We start from the raw sequence: 8083 nt of genomic DNA on the forward strand, positions 1-8083 counted from the left end.
AGCTAAACTCCTCCAAAAGTATGGGGAGCGCTTATTTCTTGTGTAAAACTGGCATGCCTGTTTAAATGAAATGTAATAGATAAAATCCATTGAAACGACAAAGAAGACCAGACTCATTTTAATCATAAGCATGACCTTGACAAAAATGTTGAAATGGATTTAAAACAGGTCCTCATCTCCCAAATCGGACGTGTGTGTGTGTGTGTGTGTGTGTGTGTGTGTGTGTGTGTGTGTGTGTGTGTGTACATATCCCTCAGAACGTGGAGGGCATTCAGATACAGTTATCTTTTTGTATTCCTGTTGTACAAAGCGCGCTGAGGGAGGGGAACCTCCTCTCTTATCCCAACAGACACGTCGCAAGATCTCGTTATTTCATGTGTACGCGCTGCGCATTAACCATGACGCAAAAAACACAGCGCCAATTTCCAAACATGGCAGCTGTATTTCATGTGAAGTCATTATGGAAGAGCTTACCATTATATCGTTTATTGCGCTGCCGTGCCGATGAAATCCTCCATAGGGGACATATTCTGGCAACAAATTACTCCAAGATGGGAAACTATTTTGAGCAGAAAAATAAATAAAAAGAAAGAAGTATTACCACGGAAGTGTCCTGCTGCTGAAATAACCACAGCATTCGTATTTCGAAGGACAACATTGCGCTGCGCGTGGATTGGTGCTTTAAAAGTGAACGCTCTCTTGCTCTCTCTCTCTCTCTCTCTCTCTCTCTCTCTCTCTCTCTCTCTCTCTCTCTCTCTCTCTCACGCTCTTTCTCACGCTCTCTCTCACGCTCTCTCTCTCTCAGACATACACTCATACAAATATTTCTCCGTTTTTATTTACATTTGAAGTAGGTGGTCAATTCCATGTTCTTCCCATGTCCCATTATTAATTTCAAAATCTGGATTATGACAGCGGCACGGTGGCCCGATTGGTTAGAGCGTCAGCCTCACAGTTCTGAGGACACGGGTTCAATCCCCGGCCCCGTCTGTGTGGAGTTTGCATGTTCTCCCCGTGCCTGTGTGGGGTTTCTCCCACATCCCAAAAACATGCATTAATCAGAATCATCTTTAGTTGCCAAGTATGTCCAAAACACACAAGGAATTTGTCTCCGGTAGTTGGAGCCGCTCTAGTACAACAAACAGTCAATTTACAGAACACTTTGGGGACATAAAGACATTGACAAAAAACAATTGTGCAAAAAGATGCAGAGTCCTCTAGCACTTAGAGCAGTTCGAACGACTAATATTGCAATAGTCCGGTGCAATGACCATTGTGCAAAGGGCGCTGAGACTTCAAGGAGTGTATGCGGTTTAAAGTGACGAATAGTGCGATCATCTGGGACAATGTTGGTTGTGCAAATGTTACAGATACTCCTCAATCAGTGTGCAAATGGAGCAGATGCTACTCTGGCATGAGTGGCCAGTATATGCAAATAGTGCAGCATGGCGAGACAACTACAGTGAGTGCACGAGTAATACATAATTGGCCCCACAGAAATGTGACAACGAACTCAAGTCAAAAAATTGCCAGCTTGTTGTAATGGAATTATAGGTTAGGTGTTTAAGAAGTTGATCGCAAGAGGGAAGAAGCTGTTGGAATGTCTACTAGTTCTAGTTTGCGTTGATCGGTAGCGCCTACCTGAGGGAAGGAGCTGGAAGAGCTGGTGACCGGGGTGCAGACGGTCCGAGAGGATTTTGCACGCCCTTGTCTTAGTTCTGGCAGCGTGCAAGTCCTCAATGGTGGGTAGGGGGGTACCGACAATCCTTTCAGCAGTTTTGATTGTCCGTTGCAGGACCGATTCGATGACCGCTGTGTAGAACTGTCTCAGCAGCTCCGGTGGCAGGCCGTGCTTTCTCAGAAGCCGCAGGAAGTACATCCTCTGCTGGGCCTTTTTGAGGACGGAGTTGATGTTGTTTGCCCACTTCAGGTCCTGAGAGATTGTAATTCCCAGGAATTGGAGACTCTAAATTGCCCGTAGGCATGACTGTGAGTGCGAATAGTTGTTTGTTTCTATGTGCCCTCCGATAGGCAGGCAACCAGTTCAGGGTGTACCCTGCCTCCTGCCCGATGACAGCTGGGATAGGCTCCAGCACGCCCGCGACCCTAGTGAGGAGAAGCGGCTCAAAAAATGGATGGATGGATGGATTATGACAGATTGGGGAGCGCATACTGGGAGCTAACTGAGATCCTGTCGATTCTAAACTTAGCCACCAAGCCTTTAAGGTGGATGCGATTATTGGGCTCTTGGAGTATTTATGGCGTTTAAGACTTGTGGAAATAAATGTGAGTTTTGGGAGTTTGATGTTGTTGCAGTCTATTTGTTTCAATTCTAGCCAAGAATCATTCTCCTCATTGTGGTACAACCATTTGATGAGGTATTGTAATTGGTGAGCTAAATAATAGTGTTTAAAGTTGGGAGCATTTAGGTCTCCCTCCTGTTTACTTTTCTGAAGAGTAGATAGACTAATAATATTTTTCTTTTTTATTTAATAAAAATTTATTACATCAGAATCTAAGGTTCGCCCGAAGATAGCTGGGATAGGCTCCTGCATGCCCACGACCCTAGTGAGGAGCTTGTGAGAGAGTTGTGGTGTATTCAATCCATTGGAAGAATGAGCTCCAGGATGAGGGGTTGTGTGCCACAACACAATGGAGGGCTGATTCTAGTGATTGATTGGCCCGCTCCGTCTGGCCGTTGGTCTGTGGATGATACCCTGAGGACAAGCTGGCTGCTGTGCCCACTGCTTTACAGAATTCCTTCCAAACCTGGCAGGAGAACTGAGGACCTCTGTCAGATATTATGTTGATGGGGATACCGTGGAGTCTGAAGACATGCTGGACAAGTAGGTTAGCAGTGTCGAAGGCAGATGGTAGCTTGGGGATGGGAAAGTAATGGACATATTAAGAAAAGCGATCAACAATAGTGAGAATTATAGAGTTATCTTCAGAGTGGGGTAGGCCGGTAACGAAGTCCAGAGCGATATGGGACCAAGGGCGGCTTGGGGTAGGCAATGGATGCAGCAGCCCAGCTGGGGGCTGGTGTGACGACTTCCCTCGGGCACAGACAAGAGCAGGCTTGGACGAACTCCTTGGTGTCTTTAACAAGGCTGGGCCAACAGAAGTGCTGCCGGGTGAAGTGAATGGTGCGGGTGATACATGGATGACAGGTGAATTTGGAGTTGTGGGCCCACTGAAGGATGTCAGAGCGTGCATATTCGGGAATGAACAGGTGGTTTGGAGGCCCGGTCTTGGGATCGGGTTGAGTCTTCTGGGCCTCCTTTACCACCTGTTGGATCTGCCAAGTGGCTGCTCCAACAAAGCATGAGGAAGAAAGGATGGGTTTGTCAGGGCTGGAGGGGGGTGAGTAAAGTCAAGACAGGGCATCTGGTTTGGTGTTTTTGGAGCCAGGACAGAAGGAGAGACTGAAATTAAACCTGCTCAAGAAGAGCAGGGTTAAGGCGTTTTGCGGAACAGAGGTAAGAGAGATTCTTGTGGTCTGTCCAAATGATAAATGGTAGTTCATTCCCCTCCAGCTAGTGTCTCCACTCTTCCAAGGCCCATACAATGATCAGCAGCTCTCGGTTGCCGACGTCGTAGTTCCTCTCGGCAGGGGACAAACAACGGGAAAAAAGGCACAGGGGTGAAGTTTCTGGGTCATGGGGTCCCGCTGCAAGAGGACAGCCCAGGGGCTGTCGCAGGGCACATACAGACAAACAACCATGTCCGAGGTGTCAACCTCCACCACGAACCGGAGGGAGGGGTCGGGGTGGCGAAGAATGGGGCGCACTGGTGAACAGGGTCTTGAGTTGACTAAATGCTTGGGATGCTGCCGGGATCCACTGAAAGGGGGAGGTGGTGGATGTGAGGCCCGTGAGGGCAATTGTGACCTTGCTGTAACTACGGATGAATCGACGGTACAAATTGACGAATCCAAGAAAACGTTGCAGTTCTTTGCGGGTGGTGGGCCAGTTAACGACGGCTTGGATCTTGGCAGGGTCGGGATGTATTTGTCTTTTAGAGATAACGTAGCCCAGTAAGTGTATGGAGGAGAGGTGGAATTCATATTTTTCGGGTTTAACATACAGGCGGTTTTCAAGGAGGCATTAGAGGACGTGGTGTACATCACGCCGATGTTCTTCAAGGGAGCAGGAGAAAATGAGAATGTCATCCATCCATCCTTTTTCTGAGCCGCTTCTCCTCATTAGGGTCGCGGGTGTGCTGGAGCCTATCCCAGCTATCATCGGGCAGGAGGCGGGGTACACCCTGTACTGGTTGCCAGCCAATCGCAGGGCACATACAAACAAACAACCATTCGCACTCACATTCACACCTACGGGTAAATGAGAGTCGTCAATTAACCTACCATGCATGTTTTTGGGATGTCTGAGGAAACCGGAGTGCCCGGAGAAAACCCACGCAAGCACAGGGAGAACATGCAAACTCCACACAGGCGGGGCTGGTTTTGAACCCCGGTCCTCAGAACTGTGAGGCAGATGCTCTAACCAGTCGTCCACCATGCCGCCAAATGTCATCCAAATAGACAAAAATTAAACCAGTTTAGCATATCACGGAGGACGTCGTTAATGAAGGTCTGGAACACAGCGGGGGCATTAGTCAATCCAAACGGCATGACCTGGTATTCGAAGTGTCCCAGAGGGGTGTTGAAAGTGGTTTTCACTTCATCCCCCTCTCGGATACGGATGAGGTGGTAGGCGTTCCGTACATCCAACTTGGTGAATATCTGGGCGACACAGAGGGGTTCAGACGAGGGGTTGATGAGGGGGAGCGGAGATTTATTTTTGACGGTGATGTCATTGAGACCACGGTAGTCAAAACGTGGGCGGAGAGTGGTGTCTTTCTTCTCAACAAAAAAGAAGCCGGCCTCCACTGGAGGAAGGTCGTATGAGTCCGGAAGCCAGAGAGTCATCGATGTAGTCCTCCATTGCCTTTTTCTCAGGTCGGGAAAGGTTGCAGAGGATGGAGGGAAGAGGGGCCCCCGGCAGCAGATTAATTGCACAGTCATACGGGCGGTGGGGGGTAGAGAAATGGCCAGGTCTTTGCTGAACACGATAGAGAGGTCATGGTATTCTTCAGGGACTTCAGGGTCAACGGGTGTGGAAGAGGGTGTCGATTTATCAGAGGACGGTACAGCTGAGAGCAGGCAGTGTGAGTGGCAGCGAAGGCTCCATCCTGTGATGGCTAAGTGTGTCCAGTCGATGGTGGGGTTGTGTTTTTTGAGCCAGGGAATTCCGAGGACTAATGGGGTGTCAATGGGATATGTTCTCACAGTGATTATCCGAAATGAGCAAGGTGAATCGCACTGTTTGGTGGGTAACGCGGGAGATGATTCGGCCATCCAGGGCTGTGACTTTCTTAAGGGATGGAAGTGGTTGGAGAGGCATTTGGAGCTGGTGAATTGTTGCTTCATGAATGAAGTTGTCATCGGCACCGGAATCTATAAGGGCAGTAAAGGGGGTGTTCTGAACAGAAACTATAATGCAAGCAGGTACGGTCATGTGAGAGGGAGAGCTTGAGGGAATGGAGGTTTGGCTCACCACGATGCTCTCGGGTTGTGGTGAGCCTTGTCTTTTGATCGGAGGGGGCATGAGGAAATAAAGTGACTGGATTGACCGCTGTAGATACACAGCCGCTGGATGACTCGACGCTGACGCTCCTGTGGGTCTAGACGTCCATCCATCCATTTTCTGAGCTGCTTCTCCTCACTAGGGTCGCGGGCGTGCTGGAGCCTATCCCAGCTGTCATCGGGCAGGAGGCGGGGTACACCCTGAACTGGTTGCCAGCCAATCGCAGGGCACATAGAAACAAACAACCATTCGCACTCACAGTCATGCCTTCGGGCAATTTAGAGTCTCCAATTAATGCATGTTTTTGGGATGTGGGAGCAAACCGGAGTGCCCAGTGAAAACCTACGCAGGCACGGGGAGAACATGCAAACTCCACACAGGCGGGGCCAGGGATTGAACCCGGGTCCTCAGAACTGTGAGGCTGACGCTCTAACCAGTCGTCCACCGTGCCGCCGGGTCTAGACGTGTTTTACCAATTTTCATGGGTTCTGTGGTAGTTACAGGGAGTAACGGAAGTGTGGGAGACGGTGCGGGAGGCGGGTGAGAAGCCGACAGCATGGTGCTCTGAGTGGGAGAATTCTTACATACGCGGGCCTTCCTCTCTCGTGCGCTCTCCTGCAGTCTGTTATCAAGACGGATGGAAAGGGCGATGAAATCCTCGAGAGAGGAGGGCTCGTCCCGGACCGCTAGCTAATCCTTAAATTGGTCGGTGAGGCCATTTGAAAAAAATGCCCCCAAGCGGCGCGTCTTCCCACCAGCATTCACCCGCCAATATCCGGAACTCAATGGAATATTCCACTGCTTATTTAGCGCCCTGAGTGTGCGTGAGGAGACGATGGGTGGATTCTTTGCCCTGAACGGGGTGATCGAAAACCTTACGGAGTTCGGCGGAAAAGGAATCGAAGGAAAGGAGGACCGGGGAGGAGTTGTGCCATAATGAAGTGTACCATTTTACTGCTTTGCTGTGGAGGAGGTTAGTGACATATACTACTTTGGAACGTTCGGTGGGATAACTGTACGTTTGGAGATTGAATAGTGAGCAATTACAACCCCAATTCCAATGAGTTGGGACGTTATGTTAAACATAAATAAAAACAGAATACAATGGTTTGCAAATCATGTTCAACCTATTTTTAATTGAATACACTACAAAGACAAGATATTTCATGTTGAAACTGATAAACTTTGTTGGTTTTAGCAAATAATCATTAACTTGGAATTTTATGGGTGCAACACAAAGCTGGGACAGGGTCATGTTTACCACTGTGTTACATCACCTTTTCTTTTAACAACATTCAATAAACATATGGGAGCTGAGGACACTAATTGTTGAAGCTTTGGAGGTGGAATTGTTTCCCATTCTTGCTTGATGTACAGCTTCAGCTGTTCAACAGTCCGGGGTCTCCGTTGTCATATTTTACGCTTCATAATGGACTGGAGGCAGGCCAGTGTAGTCTTTTACTATGAATTTACTATGAAGCCACGCTGTTGTAACACTTTGAATGTGGTTTGGCATTGTTTTGCTGAAATAAGCAGGGGCGTCCATGAAAAAGACATTGCTTGGATGGCAGCATATGTTTCTCCAAAAACTGTATCTACCTTTCAGCATTAATGGTGTTAGCCATGCCATTTGCACTAACACAGCCACATACCAGCACAGATGATGGCTTTTGAACTTTGCATCCATAACAGTCTGAATGGTTCTTTTCCTGTTTGGCCCGGGGGACACGACGTACACAATTTCCAAAAACAATTTGAAATGTGGACTCGTTGGACCACAGAACACTTTTCCACTTTTCATCAGTCCATCTTAGATGAGCTCGGGCTCAGAGAAGCCGGCGGAGTTTCTGGTTGTTGTTGGTAAATGGCGTTTGCTGAGCATAGTAGAGTTTCAAGTTGCACTTACGAATGGAGCACCGAACTGTATTTACTGACGTTGGTTTTCTGAAGTGTTCCTGAGCCCATGTGGTGATGTGTTCAACTATTTTCTCATGCACTTGTTCAAAAAGAGGTGGACCTCGCCCCAGCTTTGCTTGTGAATGACTGAGAGATTCAGGGAAGCTCATTTTATACCCAATCATGGCACCCACCTGTTGCCAATTAGCCTGTTCACCTGTGGGATGTTCCAAACAGGTGTTTGATGAGCATTCCTCAACTTTCTCAGTCTTTTTTGCCACCTGTCCCAGCTTTTTGGAAACCTGTTGCAGCCATAAAATTCTAAGTTAATGATTATTTGCTAAAAACAATAACGTTTATCAGTTTGAACATTCAATATATTGTCTTTGTAGTGTATTCAATTAAATATAGGTCGAACATGATTTGCAAATCATTGTATTCGTTTTTTTATGTTTAACACAACGTCCCAACTTCATTGGAATTGGGGTTGTAAGAATAAACTGGCTACAAGCACCTTGGTCCCTGGAGTAGGGCTCGGGCGGAGGGACATGAGATTCTTTGTATGGGAAGCGGGGTGGCCCAGAGGCTTGGGAGGAATA

At 48.0% G+C, this 8083-nt stretch overlaps 1 protein-coding gene across 2 annotated transcripts in view; it reads right to left on the bottom strand.

Annotated features, from left to right (window-relative positions):
- Nucleotides 1-638, bottom strand: part of LOC133406468 (pituitary adenylate cyclase-activating polypeptide type I receptor-like) — a 55383-nt gene extending 54745 nt beyond the window's left edge. For both annotated transcript variants that reach the window (XM_061684113.1, XM_061684114.1), the window contains exon 1: nucleotides 475-638. The gene's annotated coding sequence lies outside the window, so the exon portion shown is untranslated. The remainder of the gene's footprint in view (nucleotides 1-474) is intronic.
- Between the last annotated feature and the right edge of the window lie 7445 nt (nucleotides 639-8083).

Source organism: Phycodurus eques, chromosome 8 (genome assembly GCF_024500275.1).
Source record: "Phycodurus eques isolate BA_2022a chromosome 8, UOR_Pequ_1.1, whole genome shotgun sequence".
NCBI classification, from domain to species: domain Eukaryota; kingdom Metazoa; phylum Chordata; class Actinopteri; order Syngnathiformes; family Syngnathidae; genus Phycodurus; species Phycodurus eques.